Source organism: Pan troglodytes, chromosome 10 (assembly GCF_028858775.2).
Source record: "Pan troglodytes isolate AG18354 chromosome 10, NHGRI_mPanTro3-v2.0_pri, whole genome shotgun sequence".
NCBI lineage: Eukaryota > Metazoa > Chordata > Mammalia > Primates > Hominidae > Pan > Pan troglodytes.
Genome location: NC_072408.2, coordinates 22,957,917 through 22,981,108, shown reverse-complemented (window position 1 = coordinate 22,981,108; position 23,192 = coordinate 22,957,917). Strand labels below are relative to the sequence as shown.

General features: G+C 38.6%; 1 long non-coding RNA gene across 2 annotated transcripts in view; it reads left to right on the top strand.

The window, feature by feature from the left end:
• Window positions 1-19,983, top strand: part of LOC107967469 (uncharacterized) — a 56,534-nt gene extending 36,551 nt beyond the window's left edge. The window contains exons 3-7 of one of the 2 annotated variants that reach the window (XR_001707890.3): window positions 714-795; window positions 5,793-5,885; window positions 10,465-10,616; window positions 11,357-11,520; window positions 19,843-19,983. This is a non-coding gene — a long non-coding RNA (uncharacterized LOC107967469). Of the gene's footprint in view, window positions 1-713; window positions 796-5,792; window positions 5,886-10,464; window positions 11,332-11,356; window positions 11,521-19,842 lie in introns of those variants that run through there. The other variant, XR_010147986.1, reaches the window with a different exon arrangement.
• The last annotated feature ends 3,209 nt before the right edge of the window (window positions 19,984-23,192 follow it).

Sequence of the window (23,192 nt, the reverse complement as noted above, 5' to 3'; positions counted from 1 at the left end):
CACAAGGTCAGGAGTTCGAGACCGGCCTGGCCAACATAGTGAAACCCTGTCTCTACTAAAAATACAAAAATTAGCCGGGCATGGTGTTGTGCGCCTATAGTCCCAGCTACTCAGGAGGCTAAGGCAAGGAAATCACTTGAACCCGGGAGGTGGAGGTTGCATAAGCCGAGATTGTGCCACTGCACTCCAGCCTGGGCAACAGAGCAAGACTGCATCTGAAAAACAATAATAATAAAATAAGTGCAGAACATCTTCACTTAAAGGTATAACCTATGTTACATAATTTTATACTTTATGATTAAATTTAATAATTTTAAATTGCTTTAATGATTTAAACTTTATGTTGAACATTAATTCTAATTGCACAAAATGGCATATGGAATATAGATCACTTCTCTTCAAATAACTAATGTTAATCTGGGTGCTCTCATAAGCAGATGTCAAGACAGCATTAAACGGTCAAGTATTTTAATGCTGGTGTAAAGTGAAATGGCTGTGTTAATAAAAAACAGGGAGGGAGCTAGAGAAGGCTGGGAGACAAATTAGACCAGGATGCAAGTCTGATCCTGGCAAAGGAGAGAAGAAAAGATTGGATAGTGGAAGATTGAATGGCAGCTGTCTACACTGCAGTGTAGTCAACAGGACGTTCAGCAAAGCCATTGTTGAGTTCTGGAGCTGAAGTTGGCTAACAAAGGAATTCTTTGTCTTCTTAGGAACTGATCTGCCTTACTATTTCCACAAAAACTAGTCATCAGCAAGAAGCTGCCTGTGGGGTGCACATTCTCAGGTCAAATGGTAAGGTGGGTTTGAAGTTCAATCCCTGGGCCCTCAGTTAACGTACTTTCCCAGTGTTACGGATGTGTTGGGCATAGTCTCATGGCTTCCACAACCACCAAGTCAGCATCTCCAAACTTGGCCTCCTTTCTGATTTCTGCTTCTAAGCTGGTTCAACCACCTACTGGAGAGCTCAATCTGAATGATCTTTTGACCCCTCAAGTTCAGTAATTCTGTGCATTCCAAAATGAGCATAGTAGTTCAGTCCTAACTCATACCACCATTATCTCAAATACCAAGGGAATTTTTTACCTCTTCTCTCCATTTTTTTTTCCCAGATCCAAATAACTAGTGGATTCTTTTGATTCAATCTCTACCCCGTCTTTTTCTTCTGCCCCTTCTATGGGTTTTCAATGCACCTGCTCTAGTTTAGACTCTCACTACCTTTATGGCACATTGTCTGCACTATTGGCCTCTCTACAGGTGTCCCCACCTGCCAGCTCTCTCCTCTCTAATTCACTTAAAGTACTGTTGCCAGATTAATCCTTTTTGAAGGGCAGTGTGATTGTATTATTTCTGTTCTACAAAAAATCAAAGAAACCTTCGATGGCTCCCAATTTATTACAAAATACACTTCTGTATCCATAGCTTGTCATTCAAGGGCCTCCATGACCTGGCTCCAGTCGAGCTTTTTAATTTTACCTCCTAAAATTCCTTTTACACACACTGATTTTAGTCTTCTGAGTTACAGCAGGAACACAATTATGCTCTGAACTTTCCTACCTTTGAGAGATTTCCTCAGAGACCTGCTTTTATTTTCTCAGTTAGTTCTATCTCTGTTACTTCCAGACCATCAACCACAGTCCAGCTCAAACGTTACTTTGAGATCTTTCACCAAATCCCCTAACCAGAAATACCCTATTAGCTGACATTTACTGGTATATAAGTTATACCTCCAGTTTATAATGAAATTCGTGTATGAGAATGTGGAAGAGTGCATATTATCAAACATGTATTGAAATTGGTAGTGTGAGGAAAAATGTAGTATTTGGCCCATGTAAATACTGAATACTGTAATGTAGCAGGAAGGCATATGTTCTGAATATGCAAACCTTTTAACCTTTAACCCTGAAAAATGGAAATTACAAATTTCAAAAGAAATGTTTTGTCGTCACTGAACACTGATATATAGCAGGAAGCTACCCAGCAAATTCACCAGTAATTGGAGATTGTATAATACAGTAAAGCAAATGCCACTACAGTATTTCAGTGAGTAGTTTAAATACCAAGCCACAATACGAACTAAATGTGGCTGAATTATTGTACAGATAGCCAAAGTACATACAGGAAAAAAATATTTCATTAAGAACCAGAAGTATAAAGCAAAGGCAAACAAATTTTAATGTCATATTTATGCATGAAGCAAGTATTTGTTGAATATTAGTACCTGACACAAGACCATAAAGATATAAATAAATACATTAGCTTGTATATGATGTTACAGCAATGCCTTTGTTGCATTTAGCTATGTTTATCAGTCATAAATTTAAATATGGAATGTTTGAGGAATAACTTCAACACCACATTGGATCAGCTTTGTGGTCTGTAGGTTTTTTTTTATTATTATTTGTTTGTTTGTTTGCTTTTTGAGATGGAGTCTCGCTCTGTCGCCCAGGCTGGAGTGCAGTGGTGCGATCTTGGCTCACTGCAACCTCCGGCTCCCAGGTTCAAGAGATTCTCCTACCTCAGCCTCCCGAATAGCTGGGACTACAGGCACCCGCCACCGCGCCTGGCTAATTTTTTGTATTTTTAGTAGAGATGGGGTTTCACCATGTTGGCCAGGCCGGTCTCAAACTCCTAACCTCGGGTGATCCACCCGCCTGCCTTCCAAAGTGCTGGGATTACAGGAGTGAGCCACCGTGCCAGGCCTAAACGTTTTTTTTTTTTTTTTTTTTAGTACAACACATTCTTGCTTGACTGAATATTGAACTGTTCCTCCATTCAAAAGCAAACATACTTGCTAAAAAATTTAAATCTCAGTTATGATAAGCTCACAACCAACATTAAACAGCTCACTGTCTTAAAAAAATTATCTTGTAAGAGATACGTTTATCTCCGTGGGGCCATAAGTAAAGTTTTTTCATGAGTAAAAATTCTGAGACATCCTATCCTACCCTGCGTTTTACTATCACAGACTTGAAAAAGTACCTTTTTTCATTATGCAAATGCGTTTCTAATGAAAAAGAAACATTTCCTTTACAAGGCACTTCTCTGTAATGCCCAAAAGTCGGTCGTAACCCTGCTGAAATCAGCCCGTAGTACACTGAATCTTTCTTCACTATCAAAGAGTAAGTTTATATGCATCTGTTTCATTCATAATACTTGGGATCTTGAAATGGTCAAGATCGCTTATAAATTTTAAAGCCAAGGAACTAAAATGGTGTCTGTGAGTGGGACTATTTATTTTTACAAATGATATAAAACCATCTCTGGCATTGTACAAACAGATCTCAACTAGTAGCAGTTTGATGCATAACTTTGTTTTTTGTTTTGTTTTTTAACAGACAGGGTCTCACTTTGTCACCCAGGAAGGAATGCAGTAGTATCTTCTTAGCTCACTGTAGCCTCAAATCCCTGGGCTCAAGCAGTCCTCCCACCTCAGTCTCCTGAGTAGCTGGGACTACAGGCCTGAACCACCACACTTACCTAATTAAAAAAAAATTTTTTTGTAGATGTGGAGTCTTGCTCTGTTGCCCAGGCTAGTCTTGAACTCCTGGCCTCAAGACGTCCTCCCACCTTGGCCTCCCAAAGTGCTGGGATTACAGTTGTAGGCCACTGTGCCCAGCTCAAAACTTCTCTTAAAGCAGAAAGTGAGAAGCTTTAAGCTACAGGAGAATTTCTAAATTTCAGACAGCACACGCTTACATTGAAATGTATCCCAAAACCTTGCGACCAGTGCTCGAATTATCTATGATACATAGGCCAGAATTTAAACATTTGAATTCTCAACACAGAGGTCATCTTCTATACATGACAAACAGATTTACAGCTGCCAAGTCTATGAGTCAGTCATGAGACAATTTGTTGAACCCTTTCCCATGATCTCAGTATCCTTGGCCTTTAGTGAGTAAAAGACTGGGAAGTTGGAGAAATAGCAATATTGCCAACTAATTTAAAAGATTAAATATTACATTTCTGCCTTTTAAGAACCAGGATAAAAACTTGAACTCTTTTTATTCCAATTCTAAGACATGCAGATAAAGTTTAGTGACTTTCTTTGTTTTGATCCCTGGATTATCACAGATGTCCAAGGGATGGTTTGACAGTGCTGTATTTCAATAGATTACTGCATAGTATTTTTTGTTTAACTTGTTCTGGATGGTGCACACTTTTTCTTGCAAATGTTATCAGATCACTTTGACAATGACGGAAGAAGAAATTCTGTATTTCAGAAGTCCTGTGGGAAAAAAGTCCTACAAATATTTAGTATCTTCTATATTCCAGGCATTGTACTGAATATTTTCATGATTTAATTGAAATGGACTCAACTTACATCACAAATGAGAAGTATATATGTTTTCTATTGCTGTGTAACAAATTAAGCAAATTATTATGAATTTAGCAACTTAGAGAACACCATCCACTTATTAGTGCACTATTCTATAGGTCAAAATTCTGGGCACAGTGTGACTGGATTCTCGTTCAGGGTCTCACATAGCCAAAATCAAGGTATCTTATGGACCTAAGAGTCCTTTTCCAAGCAAAATCTACTTCCTGTGGTTATAGAGATGAGGCCTGAGTTTCTTTGCTGGCTGTTAGCAAGGGGGAGTTCTCAGCTCACAAAGGCTTTCTGCATTCTTTGCCACAAGACCCCCTCAATCTTAAAGCGAGCGATGGAGAATCTCCTATGTATTGAATACTCCTCACACATCAAATCTCTCCAGGAAGGTCCCAGTCCCTTTCAAAGGCTCACCTGATTAGATTAGGCCAGCATAGGACAGTCTCTCTATTTTAAGCTCAACTCATTTGAGAATTTAATTGCATCTACGAAGTTCCTTCATGGTAGCACCTAAATTAGTGTTTGATGGAATAACTGGGAGAAGAGGTGTGTATGCTGGGGTGGAGAATCTTGGGAACTATATTAGAATTTTGCCTATCACAGTCTCACAAGTCTGCAGTCAAAGTGTTGGTGAGGCTGTGTTCTCAAATGGAGACTTCACTGGGGGAGAATTTGCTTCCAAGCTCATTCAGGTCATTTTCTTGTGTTATTTGACTGAGGACTTGGCTATCTCTTGGCTGTTGGCTAGAAGCCACTTTTCAGTCCTAGAGGTTGCCCGCTGCTCACTCTCTCCCATGTAACACGCTCCATAGGCAGTTCACAACATAGTTGTTTGCTCCATTTTTTTTTTAAGAGATAGCATCTCAATACATTTTCTAGGCTGGTTTCCAATTTCTGGGCTAGGCAATTCTCTTGCCTTGGCCTCCTGAGTAGCTGGGATTATGGGACTATAGGCACATGCTACTGTGCCTAGTTAGTTGTTTGCTTCTTGAAGGCCAGCAAGAGAGGCTCTTTCTCCAGTCTACTAAGACTGGATCTTATATGATGTAACCTAATCACAACAGTGACATCCTCTCACCTTTGTGGTACTCTGTTGGCTTGGAGCAAATTATAATATTCCACATTCAAGGGACAGATATCATACCAGAGTGTGACTCACCAAGGGTCAACTTATGATTTGTCTGCTACAAAAAGTCTATGCTTAGAACAACTGGGGAAGAAGTTTATATCAAAGTGATTTTCAGGAGGTTTTTTTTTTAGAGTTCAGTGAAGAGGGCATTTGCCTGGGGGGCAGTGTTGGGTATACTGAGTGTGCAATAGTTGCCACCAAGATGTCAACCCAAATGGTTGAAAGGGTATCCCATCTTCAAATGCCAGATCTGATATCATACTGCTTGAGGTTGAATTCCAACTCTGTTATGGATTATTGACAATGCAATATTAATTCTCTGTGCCTCAGTTTCCTCTTCTATAAAATGAAGATAATAGTACCCCACTGAAGGGTCAACATGAGGATTAAGGAGACATCATTTGAAATGGAGCCTGATATACAGTAAGTTCTCACAAAGCATTCGACGTTATTTTTATTATTTATTTCCCTGTTGATGATCTGTATTGCATCTGTCATTCATGAATTTATCTAAATCTATTCTTAAACCTGTGTATTTATGTATTTTTCTTTTTTATATATAACAGCTTTATTAAGAAATAATTGATAGGTTAAAAACCTTGCACATGATTAATGTACTCTATTTGATGAATTTGCACATACACATATACTCTTGATACCATCACCACAATAAAAGTAAAAAACCATACCAATGACCTCCAAAAGTTTCTTTGCATCTGTGTGTGTGTGTGTGTGTGTGTGTGTGTGTGTTAAAACATTTAACATGGGATCGACCCCTTAACAAATTTTTAAGTGCACAACACCATGTCATCAACATCAGGCACTTTGTTGTACAGGAGATCTCTAGAACGCATTCATCTTCCACAACTGAAACTTTATACCCACTGAGCAACAACTCCCCATTTCCGTCTCCCCACAGCCCCTGGCAGCCACCATTCTATTCTCTGTTTCTATGAGTTTGATTACTTTAGACACCTCATCTAAGTGGAATCATGTAGTATTTGGCCTTCTGTGAGTGGCTTATTTCATCCAGCACAATGTCCCTTTGGCTCATCCATGTTGTGTCTTTTTCTTGATGTGAGGATTTTAGTGTAATCCTCTCCAGCCTTTTCAACTTTAGGAGCTCTTCCTTACTTCTTTTCATGGATTTGGTGAAGTAGTCCATATTTATTCCATGTTCACGTGTTATGATACTGATTGTACTTTCTCAAACATTTTTAAATTCCAGACTATCAATAATTCTCTTGAAGGAAGTGTAATTTAATATAAATTTCCTTTAATGTATTTTAATTATATGTGTCTTATTCTTTAACTGAAGTAGAGTTAAGGGGTAATGAAATCTTGTGAATATTGGGTACTATGTATTTTATATAATATTATATATGGTTATATGTTATATATTAATGTAATATATACATATATGTGTATACATGTATGTGTATATATTGTTATACACATATACATATATATGTGTGTATGTGTTATGTGTATATATTATATTAATGTATTATAATACATATATGTATATATGTACGTGTGTATATTGATATCTATATATAGTTTGTAGTGGTGAGAGAAGAGCAACATCTTGGGAACTTACACAACCTGTAGGTTGGAGGGAAGCTGACTTAAATTTACTGAATTGAGTAGCACCAATTTTGTGCTCAGCTCTACACCAAGCTCTATACAGAAACAAAAAGGAGATAAGCCTCATTTCCTATGCTGGGGCTTACAGTGTTGCTAGGGAAACAAGGCTCATACATATTAACACATAATCTAAGATGGCATAGGATTGCATCAAAATTAAATGACTATAAGGATATAAGTGACATGGGAACTGGGAACTCCAAAGAGGGAGGACAGGTTGGGGAAAGCTTGCTAGAGAGGCTTCAGATAAGTTTGGATTAGGTAGGATTCAGAGATGTAGGAAAAAATGAAAGAGGCTGCGTGTGGTGCACATGCCTATAATCCCAGCACTTTGGGAGGTTGAGGCAGGAGGATCACTTGAGTCCAGGAGTTTGAGACCAGCCTGGGAAATACGGCAAAATCCTGTCTTTACAAAAAATACAAAAATTAGCCAGGCATGATAGCGCACACCTGTAGTCCCAACTACTGAGGTGGGAGGATCACTTGAGCCCAGGAGGCAGAGGTTTCCGTGAGCCAAGATCACACCACTGCACTCCAGCGTGGGTGACAGACTCTGTCAGAAAAAAAAGAAAAAAAGAAACATTCAAAGATGGGAAATATTTTTAACACAAATTTGTTTTTAGGACTATCCCAACCTTTCACAAGACAGTGAGGAGGGCAAATGAATGATTTGTGTTAGGGAGAGAGTTGTAAGGCATTTACTTGACTTAATCATTATGAGGTTACCACTGCTCTCATTTTGTCCAGTAGATTTTAGGATAATGGGGATTAAAATATCCACATGAAACAAGGAAAACAAAATGCCAACATCTGAAGTGTGATCAATGTCACAGTGCAAGGTGTTAACATAGGATCCAGTTTTCTAGTTTGTTTAAAAAAAAAAATCCTACCAAGAATTTAAAAAATGATTTTATCTCAAAAAATTGCAGCTAGCGTTACATGTAACTGCAAATGAGTATTAGAGACAACAAAAGAGGATATTGATTTCCCATCTAATTACAACATATCAAAAAGTATAAAATGCTTCATCTTATCTTGCAATTATGTATGCTGAAAAAGTACTTTTTGGTCTACACTTTCTTTTGAGTCCCACAATAAGTCTACGAGTAGAAAGCATGGTTTATACATAACTACATTCTACTGTAATAACATATCTTCAAAATTATATTTCACTATATGTAATGGGACAATGTATCTTAACTGGCTGTTTACAAATTGCATTACATCATACAAGGCAATATTATCAGTTGAGAACGCTAGTAATTGAATGTCATAATTCAATCATTTATGACCTTATCATTTCTCAGACTCTCTTACAAACCAGTTTTCTACAATGAACTATTGGACTGAGTTGAAAGATAGAAATTCCCATAAGCTGAAATCTACTTCTCTCAGCTATAAATTCTTTGGCTAGTAAATCCAAGCTCATCTTATGTACATACAGTAAGGCACTACAGTTCTATTCAACTATTTTAGTACATCTTGAATGCGCTTTCTTTCTAACTGAAAAAAGAATTGTGCTCATAAATTCTCCCTGAACTCCTCAAAGCCGTAGTGAACACTGCCTACAGAGAATCTATTCTGTAGATGCCCTGGGCTCAATATTGATTGTGACATTAAATAAATGGGTTTGATCTTCTCTTTTAAACACTCAAGGCTACAAGTAATGTAATCTCAAAGTAACAGAGGAAAAATAGACATAGGGATAGGAAATCTAGGCTTATATCTCATTGCACCAGAAAATATCCCATTTGAAACCTCTATCTGTTCTCATGTCAGCTGGGAGAGTGGGATGGGGCCTCTCATATTCACTTTAAGTATGGCTAGATGTCTTAAACCCGAGGGCTTCCTGATTTTTTTTGTGAAGTTTACACATTACTCAAGGGCACATGACTAGTGGCAAGTAGGTTTAAATTCAGCTCACACTTGTCTTGCCAATCTATATGCCTGCTTGAGCCTGTATCTGTTTGAATAAAGGAGTATCTTTTTTCTCATTCACATAAAGGCTCTTTATGGACTGGTTCTGTCCCTACTAAAGAACACCCTGCTGGCTCCCAAAGCAAATGCATTAGCTCTGCCTGGAGGATCTTGAACAACTGTGATACATGTCTTCACTCTGCCTACTCTAGCTAAAACTGTCTTTCTCTGTGTGAAGAAGAAATTTCTCAATTCATGTTGAAGACAATTCTCAACTCCCTTTAACAGGGAAGAAAAGAGAAAGCATCCCAGCTTCATTAAAAGGCTATTGTTTATGTTAATTCTCTCTTTCTGCCATAAAACTAAAAAAAAAAAAATTAGCTCCAAGACAAAACATGATGTCATCAGTCCCTTACGTGAATTCTCATCACCTGCTAAATGGGTTCTACTGACTCCCAGACACTCTTTGTTAACTCCATAGTTGACAGTTTTATTCAGTCGCAGGAAATTCTCCTTTACTTTCTCTGTGTTTCAAAATCTGTCTACTCCTACCACCACCATTTTTCAAAGCTCAGGGCAAATTCTGCCTTATCCAAGAACCATTTCATTTTTGCTTCTTCAATTCTTTAATGTTCTTTTGCCCTCTCTGCTCATCTCCATAACACACACCCAGTCTGTAGCAAAAGACCATACATCACACGTCTCAGAGCACATCGTGTATGTAGTTGGGGTGACAGCAGCAGCCTCAGTAGGAAGAGAGATTGGGAGAAGAGGCAAAGTTGGCAGCAGCAACAGCTTCAGGGCAGTGCCATGGCAGTGAGGAGATGAGGCATTTGTCGTAAGGAACAGCATTGCTTCAGTCCATATGTGATATGCCTGGGAGGAGAAAAGAACTCAGAGTGGCTAGGAGAATAGCTTTCATCTGGTGGGTACTCATCTGGAAACTCTGTAGAGCATCTACTGTCCTGCTCCTCTGTTTCTCATAACCCCTAGCCTCAGGCTGATGAACGGGGAGTCATGGTATAGATCATCACCAACATGCCCACATTGCCTTTGTGCAATTCTGTCACCCTCTCAAGCTCTTTCCTGCTTTATTTTACTGTGCATTTATTTTCTTCTCCCATTTCCATTCCTTTTTCTGGCACAATATTATTCCTTTTCCGTAATAACAGGTTTAGTCCTTGAATGTGAGGATGATGTGGGTAAAGCTTGAGGGAGCCAAAAAAGCCCAAGCACACCAGACTACTCTATCCACCTTTAGGGGCATATGTCCTGAGGTTTTCTCTGCTGTCTTTGCTCATATTAGTTCCTCTGTTTTAATTTTGTTTTCTTCCAATGTTACTTGCATGACTGCTGGCAGCATATTTAAATCAAATGCTAACTGTTTCTTAAAGTATTTCCTGAAATATGATTTTTTATTTCCTTTTAACATGCACAGACTTAGAAGCAACTTGAGGCAGTATGGGAGCATAAAAGACAGCCAGGATGCCAAAGTCTCCGAGCAGTGAGTAGGAGTCTAAGAAGTTGGAAAGATTCATGGACCTCTTCCAGTATGTGAAAGCCACAACTGTGGAGCAAATGGGAAAGCAGGTCAGGATCCAAGAATTGTGACCACAATTTTGGATATAATTAGGGCACTGAGACCAGTCGGGAAGAACCCAAGGATGATCCGGGTATAAACAAGGAGCAAAGCATGCTGGAGAATTTTGAATGTTGAAGTGCATGTCCAGCTCTAGATGAAACTTTCCTGCTAAAAGAGTTAGTGCCTGTGAGAGAGTCCCAGACATTGCAGTCCTCAGTTTGTACTTCTTTCATAATGCTTATGTTGGGCTTTGAAAGTGCTCATTTCTCTTACTAGTTTGTAAACTTCTGGAGGCCAAAGCCTGTGATTCACCCTTGTTCACATCACCTGCGTTGCCTAGTGCAGTGCATTTACACTTTGAAATTATGGACTTGCACAGTGATAAAGTTTGGATATGTGTCCCCCCACAGATCTTATGGAGGTGGGGCCTGGTTGGAGGTGATTGGATCATGGGGACTGAATTTTCATAAATGATTTAGTACCATCCCCTTGCTACTTTCCTCTCAATAGTGAGCGAGTTCTTGCAAAATCTGGTCATTTAAAAGTGTGTGGCACCTCCTTTAACCTGGCTCCTGCCCTGGCCATGTGATGTGCCTGCTCCCTCTTCTGTCATGATTGTAAGTTTCCTGAGGCCTCCCCAGAAGCTGAGCAGATGCCAGCATCATGCTTCCTACACATTCTGCACAACCATGAGCCAATTAAACCTATTTTCTTTATAAATTACCCAGTCTCAGTTATTTCTTCACAGCAATGTGAGAACGGATTAATACACAGAGCATCCAGAGAGAAATATCCAGCAATCAGTTGGAGCTGAAAGGCCCAAGAAGGAGAGGGAATAGAAGGATGACATACATATTTGGATGAAATTCACATATAGGAGGAATCCAAAAAAGTGTCCATAGAGATAAAAAGGTAATACATTGAGGGTTGAATATAGGGGTATATAAATTTATTTATTCAACCAACATTTATTAATAATTACAATGTTCCAAGCACCGAGCTAGGCATAATTATACAAATATACTTGAAGAGTAAGCAATAGTCTGTACCATCGAGGATCTTCAGTCTTCCAATTGTGGTGACAGTGTAGAAAGAATCCTCAAGGCCGGGCACAGTGGTTCATGGCTGTAATCCCAGCACTTTGGGAGGCCGAGGCGGGTGGATCACAAGGTCAGGAGTTTGCGACCAGCCTGGCCAATATGGCGAAACCCTGTCTCTACTAAAAAATACAAAAAAAAAATTAGCTGGGTGTGGTGGCAGGCACCTGTAGTCACAGCTACTCAGGAGGCTGAGGCAGGAGAATCACTTGAACCCAGGAGGCGGAGGTTGCAGTGAGCCGGTATTGCACCACTGCACTCCAGCCTAGGTGACGGTGAGACTCCGTCTCAAAAAAAAAAAAAAAAAAAAGAAAGAATACTCAAGAAACTGGGTATGACTAGCAATGATATACAATACTTAAAAAAATGAAGACAAAAGAAAGACAACTTTATTTGTCTGTCATAGGATCACTGTTCACCTTTAAAAATTCTGTTTCAGAGCTTCAGTGAGGCAAATCTGCATAATATTTGTCATCCTGGCTATGTGATGACGTAGGAAATAGATGTACATTTTAGGAAGACTTGCATTGTTATTATGTGAAACACCTACTAGGAAAACTTACAACTCCATGTTTCTTTTTCTTCCAATGGAACTATATTTTTAGCCCATTGTAATGATCTGAATAATGTTAATGATTTCTTTGACATTCATTTATAAAGATGAGATTTTAATGGCCAGTAAAGCAGTGATCCCCAACCTTTTTGGCACCAGATAGCGGTTTCATGGAAGACAGTTTTTCCATGGATGGAGTTGGGGGGATGGTTTTGGGATGAAACTGTTCCACCTCAGATCATCAAGCATTAGTTAGATTCCCATAAGGAGTGCACAACCTAGGTCCCTCACAGTTCACAATAGAGCTTGCGCCCCTATAAGTATCTAATGCCATTGCTGATTTGACAGGAGGCAGATCTCAGGTGGTAATGCCCTTTCACCTGCTGCTCACCTCCTGCTGTGTGGCCCAGTTACTAACAGACTACTGACAGGTAGTGGTCCGTGGCCTGGGATTTGGGGAACCCTGCAATATGTCCAAATCCCAAAACTCCAGAATTCTCTGTGAATAAATTGTTTTGAGAGAGTGGTAGTAAAACAATGTGAGGAGGTTATCTACAGGGTCTTACTTTATTCTCTCTTTGTAAAAAAGTACTTTTTGGGTCGGGCATGGTGGCTCATGCCTGTAATCCCAGCACTTTGGGAGGTCAAGGTGGGCGGATCACCAGGTCAGGAGATTGACACCATCCTGGCCAACACAGTGAAAACCCATCTCTACTAAAAATAGAAAAATTAGCTTGGCGTGGTGGTGGGTGCCTGTAGTCCCAGCTACTCGGGAGTCTGAGGCAGGAGAATCGCTTGAACTCGGGAGGCAGAGGCTGCAGTGAGCTGAGATCGCGCCACTGCACTCCAGCCTGGCAACAGAGTGAGATTCCATCTCAAAAAAATAAAAAGTACTTTTCATCTACAATATAGTTTTAGACACCTAGAAGAGATTATTCAGGAAGATCCTTTCAAGGCAGTTGCCGTTCTTAAAGATTTGAATTAAACATTGATGATCCATTTTGCCTGAAATTTTGTTTCAGTGTTACTTGTGGCCATGCTAGCAGCTTACAGTGTCACATTACTTGAAATGAAAAGGAAGTTCTGCATTTCGGTAAAAACAAATTCCATAACCTCTCACCAGGAAAAAAAAAGGTTGCTGTTCCTGTAAATTACTAAGTGTTTAGAAAGGTGTGGAACCCACATGCAAAAAGGATTGCAACATATCGAAAAAAATACAATGAGCCAGTTACAGAGACTTAACACTGGCCATGTGTTGCCAAGAGATTTTGTATCACTGTTTATGTGAAAGTGCATAGCACACAGATGGGTACACAATTATTAGTTCAAATATTAGTTCAAGTCTAAACTGTTTAATTTTTTATTGTGTAAGTGGAAAAACATTCTGTTGAAAGGTATAACTAATCAGAGGTTATTTTATTAATAAATCAATTATAGACACAAGTGAGAGGATTACCCCTGAAATCTTAATGGAACTCAGAGGACTTTGAATCAATGTCTTCCTTAGACCGAAGGGGAAAATTGAGTTGCTTATCTCAATCTGGATTCTGGTCTGGGTACACTGAAAAATTAATAATGAAAGATTTTTAAAAATTTCCTTATTATTGGTATTTATTATCTTCATAAAATGGACATCTTTAGAATTAAACAAATGAATTAAAAACATTATGTGTAATGCAACTAAAATGCTGATGCTCTTTCCCAATTATTTTTTGGTAACTGTTTAATATATGATTTGACAAATATTCAGAAATTATTAGAAACATTTCTTGATGGAAATCCCGTTAATTTGATTTAATTAAATTTGAAAAGTGAACACCTAGCACAAACTTTTAACCACCAATAAATAGGATGCTATGTGATTTTACTTTTCTGGGTGCTGGGGATATAGCTGTCAGGAACTATAGACAGTCTGGGATTTTACTCTACTTTCAAGTTAATAGGCTAGCCTGTTACTGTATCATGGACACTGGGAAAAGGTATTAGACTCTTGAATCGGAGATAAAGGACTCTATTACTTATGATGTAACAGGCAGCATGATCTTCACATTTTCTTGTATCAATTTTCCACGACCCCCAAATTTCATGGGGATGACACAGGGGGGCCTGTACAGATGCCTACACACTCATTAGAGAGAGGAACACTGTGCTTAGAGAACTTTGAGTGCAGGGTAACAAGTCTGTTCTTTGTCTAGGAGAAGATACTACCTTATCCCTCCAAGGCTGTTGCTTGCTACAAACATAATCCTGAAGAAAGGCCCAGATGAAGACCAGTGAGAGCCTTGCATTCTTGGTATATCCAGCAAGACTGGACAGGGACTCTTAGGGCCTGTTAGCACGTTGCCTTTCCTAACAAAAGCCATAGTTTCTTGCACTTAAAGAGCTTACATTTTGAAATTAGAAGGATTCTTGCTGTTTAGAGGATTTCATCCTGGGCTGTTTTACTCCTTCTCAACTATGTCAGCGTGACCTCGAAGCTTGCATTGGTCTTTTCCCCAATTTTAGTTTTATACTCATGTTTCTCCATCTTCCATTGTTATTTACGTCTTCCTTGTTAAGTCTCATGCATTAGTCAGATTTTGCCTACATCCCAGGAGCTATATTGCCGTCACAAAGGCTGGACTGACTTTCTCAAGACATTCCCAGGCAATTTCCTTAAATCCTGACCATCCTTTCTGGATAGTCAGTTACTCTTGACCAAAGCAATTGCATAAAGCAAGTGCCCCATGTAGACCTGAAGACTCAGGCCAGTCACAGTTTTGCAGGCCATGATACAATCTGGGTCACCCTGAGCTAGGCTTCAAGACTCTGGGCATCTGTGTCTGCTGTGTCCAGCTAGATGTTACATGTGTGTGGCAGAAGAGGACTGTCTTCTTCATCTATTGTTGTAAAACAAAATGTGGAGTTTAATTGAAATCAGAACAGGGATACATTAAACAAACACAAAGTAGTTTTCTGATTATCAATTTTTGGACTCAAAGCATCTTCAAAACATTGGGGATCCAGCTTATCCCTGAGAAACATCATCAACCATTACTAAAAGTTTTCACTCTTTGAACTATTCATTCACATTTTGTTGCAGAAAACAGGACAAAGTTCCAGAGATGTCCTTCCTTTCTTCTTTCTAAAATACACTCACAAACAGGGACTTTTCATAGTTCAAAAGAAAAACAAATAGCTTTCTTTCTTGGCTAGTTGGCCTGTTACTCTCACCCTGGAATCTCATCTCTCAATAAGAGGGTCCAGGGCACCAAATTCAAGCAGAAATTCCAAGGACATCACTTTACTTGTCTTTCTATGAAGTTAAGTATGCGTTAGTCTTTCTATGAGGGAGACAATCTTCTGGGATTATTACACCAGTCAATAGTCCCAGGAGGGTGGGGCAGGGAGTGGAAAGGAGGGTGAATGCAATAGTTAAGGCGTAAGGGAAAAGAATTTCTTGCTATCATCAGGTCTAGTTCTTTAAAGCATGATCGTGCATTGAAATTTTGCTATGAGTGGTGACCAATATTAGAAAGAAAAAGGTTCGTTTGTCTTACAGTTGCTTGACTCTGAAGATTCTGAGCTGCCCCAGCCTATGTCCATGAAGGATTGTAAAGAGCCCTCAATTCACCTGTGCTCTCCCAAGAGAGAGCTAGCATGTTATGGGGTGGTGGCAACCCACCATTTTTAGCACCAACTGCTGAAAGATAGAAAATAAAAGAATTGAGGATTCTTAGAAGAGAGAAGACTTGAAGGTGACCATGTAAGGCTTATTCTATAGCCTCAAGTAAGATGATATAATATAGAAATTTTTTAAAAAATTTGCACTGTTCTCTGGATTCCAGCTGTGTTCATTCTGCAAAGCAGTGTGTCTAAATGTTTTTCCAGATATATTGGGCATGATAGCCAGTTTACCCAGTATGTCATAGTCCTGGTTATGATGAACATAGTTAAGAAGTGGAAGAGATGGAGAAAGATTGGAAGAAAATGGAAATGTGAGAGATTGTGGCTGTGCAGCAACAGTTAATTTATATGCATGGCTGTGTATATGAATGAGAATGTACATGATTCATGGTTTAAAGATGGTAGTGTAATACATGTACCTGTATATATGTATGATGGAACTAACTAGCCCATTGTATATTAGCTCCAAGCTACTATTGTGGTTTTAAAAAGCTGAAACAGTCATTTCCTTGCCAGCTTCATTATGTCACATATAAATATATGTTCTGTGTGGGAAAGAAAAATATTGTATAGGCAAAGGAATTTATATGAGAAAGATACAGAGTCTTTGAAAGAGACTTAAAATCTATGACTAAATGAGAGAAATAAATGACATTTCTACTACAACGCCCTTGTCAGGTTATGTTAGAGAAAATTTATGTCACTGACAAACCAAAGAAGGAGGCATTTGTATGCTACTGACAGTTGGTACAATATGTGTGTAGAAATGAACTTAAGTGTGGGAAACAAAAGAAACAAAAAACCTGGAAGAGAGCTGACTAGAAAGAGAACAAATAGGAAAAAGTGAAATACTTAGCTATATGAAACAATTTTTAAATAGTACTGTGTTAGATTCTCAAGGACGGATATGTGCTGACACAGTGTCTGGGATTTCAGACCAAGTACTCAGGTTCACATTGGATTAAACTCATCACCCCAGACTTGAGCCAAGAGCTCACCTTCGTCATGACCACTCAGCTTTTAGCATCATGGAGTATAGCAGTGTAAATCGATCATACAGAAGTCCTTCTGGTTTTAGAATAAAATGGCAAAGTTGGAGAGAGCCCCCATGAAGATAATGCTCTAGTCAGACCTGCAAATATTGGCTGAATAGATGGTTTGGACAGAAAGTTTCAAGCAAAGAATCTGACTAAGTACTATTATGGGTTAACTAAATTGAGGAAATCTAAAAATTTCTCATAAAGATGCCCAGTTTCTTAAGAAATTGCCCTTGTTTTTGGACAATGAGCCACATCTTGTATTCATTCGAGGCCTCCACATTGCTCCACTGGATGAAGCTGACTGCCCTGGCAATAAGGCTGTGACTACGCAGCTTGCAATGAAGTAGGCTTTGGACCACTGGTAGGAGAACTCCCTCCTAGAAACCAGAGAAATTCAAGAGGGGTTAGAGAACTATGAGTTATATTTGGCACCTACCAAAAAGTCATGCTGAAAACGTGGGATTTGGAGGCCAAGGAATGAGGGGGATTGAGAGTCCACACCGTCCAGTACTGGGGATTATTTTGCTAACATGTACTATACACAAGCAGGAATTTAACAAATACTTGGTTGATGAGCTCATTATGTATTTTTTATCCTCATGAATTGTGGAAGCTAAAACTGGATTTGGTGTATTAATGTGTATCATTTTTGTATTACAACACTGAGCAAACAAGTAAGTAGTTTTTGTTGGTAAGACATCTTTTTTAAAAAAATGACAAGGATAAAAAGAAATATTAGAAATGACTCTGTCACTAAGGGGTTATACCTTGGGAGACAAGACATACTGGCAAATAAATAACAATGCAAGTCATATTAGATCAGTTCCAAACACATTTGTTCCCCCACTCCTTCCGGAGACTTGAAAGGCAAAGCCTTACTCTTTTGAACTAGTTTCTCTTTTCTTTTATCCCTCTTCTATCGTCTCTCTACCATCCTCAATCTTCAGTGTTGAGTTGGAAAACTTAGATCATTTATAAGTTCTCATGATAATTTGGTTTGGGAAACACAGTGTAGGCAACAATTGTAGGGGAGGAACAGTCCCAGGGGAGTGGTAGTTGCTGGGCCTTTTACAGAAAGAGCAGGACTCTGATAACTAGATATAAATGCGATGGGTATTTCAGGAAGGAGGAAGAGCCTGAACAGCTCATGTCTCAGGAATGAATGAGACCTGTTTTGCTGCAGTGAGTAGTGAACTCTGGAAAAGAAAAACTGTGGCAGAGAGATGGGGCAGTGGGCAGGTGGTTAAAGGTCTCTAATAGGGCCTTATTTAATCCCTAAGCAGTGAAAAGTCAATGCATGCTTCTACATAAGAATTTAATTTATACCAAACAGGTTTTAAGAATAATTCTGGATTGATGTATAGAAGATGTGAGGAAGCAAGAAACAGACTGCAAAATGGTACTAACAAGAACTAGAAAGAAATGTAATAATCATCTTAGTCAACTTACTCAATTTCTGGTGTCTGGTGTGTATGTGTGTTTGTGTGTGTGTGCACACGTGTGTGTGTGTGTATGTATTGGGGTGGAGAGCAAGGAAATTTAGCAGAGAGGTTGCCTAAGGTCATAAGCTAATTAATAGCAGAAATAGACTAGACCTGACTCACAGTTTAGGACAAGATCCCCTATATCGGGGGTCCCCAAGCCCCAGGCCACAGATTGGTACCGGTCTGTGGTCTGGTAGGAACTGGGCCACACAGCAGGAGGTGAGCAGTGAGTGAGTGAGTGAAGCTTCATTTGTTTTTACAGCTGCTCCCCATACCTCCCATTACCACCTGAGCTCCACCTCCTGTCAGATGAGCCCTAGCATTAGGTTCCCGTAGGAGTGCGAATTCTATTGTGAATTCTGCATGGGAGGGATCTAGGATCTAGGATGCGCGCTTCTTATGAGAATCGAATGCCTGATGATATGTCACTGTCTCCCATCACCCCCAAATGGGACTGTCTAGTTGCAGGAAAACAAGTCCAGGGCTCCAACTGATTGTGCCTTATGGTGAGTTGTATAATTATGTCATTATATATTGCAATGTGTTAATAATATAAATAAAGCACACAATAAATGTAATGTGCTTAAATCATTGCAAAACTATCCCCCACCCCCTGGGTCTGTAAAAAAAATTGTCTTCAATGAAACCCATCCCTGGTGCCAAAAAGGTTGGAAACCACTGCCCTATATCATTGTTAGGAATCTATGGCAACATCCAGGAGCTAACAAATGAAGGCAGAAGTGGGGCCTGCCATTTTATCCAGATTGTAAAGCCATTTGAGAGGAAGTAGAACATAAGAATCAATCAGCCAGGCATGATGGCTTACGCCTGTAATCCCAGCACTTTGGGAGGCTGAAATGGGTAGGTGGCTTGAGCTCAGGAGTTCAAGACCAGCCCGGGCAACATGGAGAAACCCTGTCTCTACTAAAAAATCCAAAAAATTTAGCTGGGTGTGGTGGCCTGTGCCTGTGGTCCCAGCTACTCGGGAGGCTGAGGTGGGAGGATTGCTTGAATCCAGGAGGTCAAGGCTACAGTGAGCCAAGACGGCACCACTGCACTCCAGCCTGGGTGATAGAGCAAGACCCTGTCTCAAAAAAACAAACAAACAAACAAAAAAAGAATCAATGAAGATATGATTAGTAATTGAATTGTGTATTCGTTTCCTATTGCTGCTCTCCCAAATTACCACAAACTAGATGGGTTAGAGCAGCATAAGTTTATTATCTTACCATCCTGAAAGGTCAGAGGCCTGAAATTGGTTCCACTGGGCTAAAATCAAGGTTTCAATAGGGCTGCCTTCCTGCTGGGGGCTGTAGGAGATCTGTTTTCTTGCCTTTTCCAGGTTCTAGAGGTTGCCCGCATTCCTTGACTCCTGAATCTCTTATCATCTTCAGAGCCAGATATTTCCTGCTGAGTCTTTCTGAGGCTGCATCACCCTGACCCTGACTCTTCCATCTCCATCCTTCATGCTTAAAGGATCCTGGTGATTACATTGGACCCTCCCGTACAATCTAGGATACATTTTTAACCTTAAGGTCAGTTTATTAGCAACCATAATACCCCCTTGGATATAACATAGCATACTCATAGGTTTCAGAAATTAGGACATGGACATCTTTGGGGGAAAGGGAGGAAGCCATTATTCTGCCTACCGTAGATAGAGTATACAGAGGTAAAATAAATAAAAGATAACACCAAGCTTTTATAATTGAGAAACTGTAAAGACAAGGGTACACATGACAGAAATAAAGAAGCTGAAGAGGGGAAGCTGATAGGGGGCGCAAATCATCTGAGAAATGTCGTGTTTTAATTTGTGGTGTTCTATTCAGATGAAATATCCCAACAGGCATTACAAAAGCTGAGGGTTAGAAATGTTCCTATTTAGTTAGTGCTAATTCCTACTGTAGTAAGACGTTTTTCATGTTCTTATTTTTTTCTATCAGTATGTTTCCTTATATTCAAAACTTTTTGGCAGTAAAACTTAAAGACAGAATATATATAAATGTCTGCTATGCATGACAGATTTCATATTATGATTAACATGTCTTACTATTCCAGAATTTAGTTATCTTGCCTTTAAAATGATTTTCTCATGGACACATAGTGTTATATTATGTATAAGAAGCTTTAAAAAGGTTCTGTGTGTTTCTTATAGCTCCAGTGTTTTAATGGTATTCTATACAACTTCAGATGAAAACTCTTCTATTTAATAGATGCAGTATTCAAAGTCCAAAGGCAGTTATCTTTATAAACTAAAATCATAGCAGTTGGCTGTGATTAAAAACATTTTCAGATAGTTGCACATATCACTAACAGGTACCACTGTAAATTATTCCAAACAGCATTCCAGAGCCAGTGCCAACTTCTTATCATTTTGAGAAATTTATTTCCCCAAGTATACTGCTTCTCAAGTTTATTCTGATTCTGTGATTGGTCAGTGCTGATAGGGTACAGGAAAAAAACAACAAGATAGCAAGACTTATATGGTATAGCAATTAAAACAGCATTTTATTAACATAAGGCAAGACAAATAGACTAAGGGGAAAGAATAATTCAGAAACACAAAAATCTATACAGGAAACTTGATATACAACAGTTATAAATGAGTAGGGCAAGGGTTCTGGGACAAGTAGCCATTTGGGGAAAAGAATAAAAGTATTTATCTATTTTATAAATACAAAAAATAAATTTCAGGTGGATTAACATCCATATATGACAACCAAAACCTTACAATGTTTAGAAAAAATATAGCAGAATATGTTCATATCACTAAAATTCCTGGCCATTAGGACATAGATGGTTAAATTTAATGATATAAAAATTTTAAATTTGCATCTGACAAAGATGCTATTTAAAAATTTAAAATGCAAGCCAAAATTGGGAAGGATTTTTGAAATATGTATAACTAACAGAGGATTATTATCCAGACTATATAAACAGTCCTTGCAAAGGAAAAGAAAAACATTTACAGAAACAACACCTAGAAAGCAACAAACACATGAAAAAAAGTTCCATCTCACCAGAATTCAAGAAAATAAAACTAAAATGCAATGAGATATTATTTCATTACCATCAAATAGACAAAAATTTGAAATGATAGTTTTAAATGATGGCCAGGGGTTGGAGGTAATAATATTTCAACCACTGCCAGCAAGGATGTAATTTGATATAAATGATTTGAAAATAAGCTTATACTGTACTTTATTTAAACTGATCATAACCTATAACCTAGAAACTTCCAACTTCAGGTATATACCCCTAGATAAGTATATGTAGACATGCCCACAGAAACATATTCAAGGAATGTTTTTTTCCCAGTATTTTTTGTACTGCTGAAAATTTGGAAACAACTTATATTTTCACCACTAGAACAATAGATATTAATTGTGTTATTTTAGCACAATGGAATACTATACAGAATTTAAGTACGTAACTAGATCTACATATGTTTATGTGGACAGATTTAAACTTTTTAAACACCACTCAATGTGTAAAAAGCAAGCTGTGAAGGCTATTTTTTTCATTATGCTATTTATGTAAAATGTAAAAATCATTCAAAATAGACTCATGTTTTATTTATAGACACACATATAAGTAGTAAAAGGACAAAAATATGGACTGCGTACAGTGATGCATGCCTGTAGTCTCAGCTACTCAGGAGGCTGAGGTGGGAGGATCCCTGGAGCCCAGGAGTTCAAGACCAGCCTGGTTTATACAGCAAGACTACATCTCAAAAATTATAACACACATGAAAAAGACAAAAATATAGATGGAAATGATGTGCACCAACTTTATGATAGCGGTTCTTTCTAGGCAAAATGGGCAAAGTGAAAATAGGGGATTTCAACTTATTTTGTAACTTTTTGTTTCTTAAAATAACTGGTGCAAAATTGGCAAACAAATATATTAAACTATATATATTATATAAATATATTTTTTTAGACAGAGTCTCACTCTGTCATGTAGGCTGGAGTGCAATGGTACAATCTTGGCTCACTGCAACCTCTGCCTCCAGGGTTCAAGTTATTCGCCTGCCTCAGGCTCCCGAATAGCTGGGATTACAGGCGCGTACCACCATGCTTGACTAATTTTTGTATTTTTAGTACAGATGGGGTTTCGCCATGTTGGCCAGGCTGGTCTTGAACTCCTGACTTCAAGTGATCCACCCACCTTGGCCTCCAAAGCGTTGGGATTACAGGCGTGAGCCACCGTGCCCGACCTGGCAAACATATTTTTAAATGTTGGAGATATTTTAATGAGTGTCTACTACATATTGCCTATGTAATTATTTAGAGTTTTAAAAATTATTCATTTTATTTATTTCCTAACATTTCTACTGAAATATAACATATTCTATATATATTACTCAATTTGAATTGTAAAATTCAAAGGTTTTCAGGATACTCACAGAGTTGTGCAACTATCACTATGATCAATCTTAGAACATTTTTATCATCCCAAAAAGAAATCATGTACCCACCAGCATTCACTTCACAGTTTCCCCCAACCCTTAACAGCCCTAGAAAACCACCAATCTACTTTTGATCACTATAGATTGACCTATTCTGGACATTTCATATAAAAGGAATCATACACATGTAGTCTTGTGATTGGCTTTTTTTCACTTAGCATGATGCTTTCAATGTTTCATTTCTGTTGTGGCGTATATCAGCACTTCATTCCTTTTTGTGGCAAAATAATATTCCATTTTGGGGTATATTACATTTTGTTTATTCATTCATCA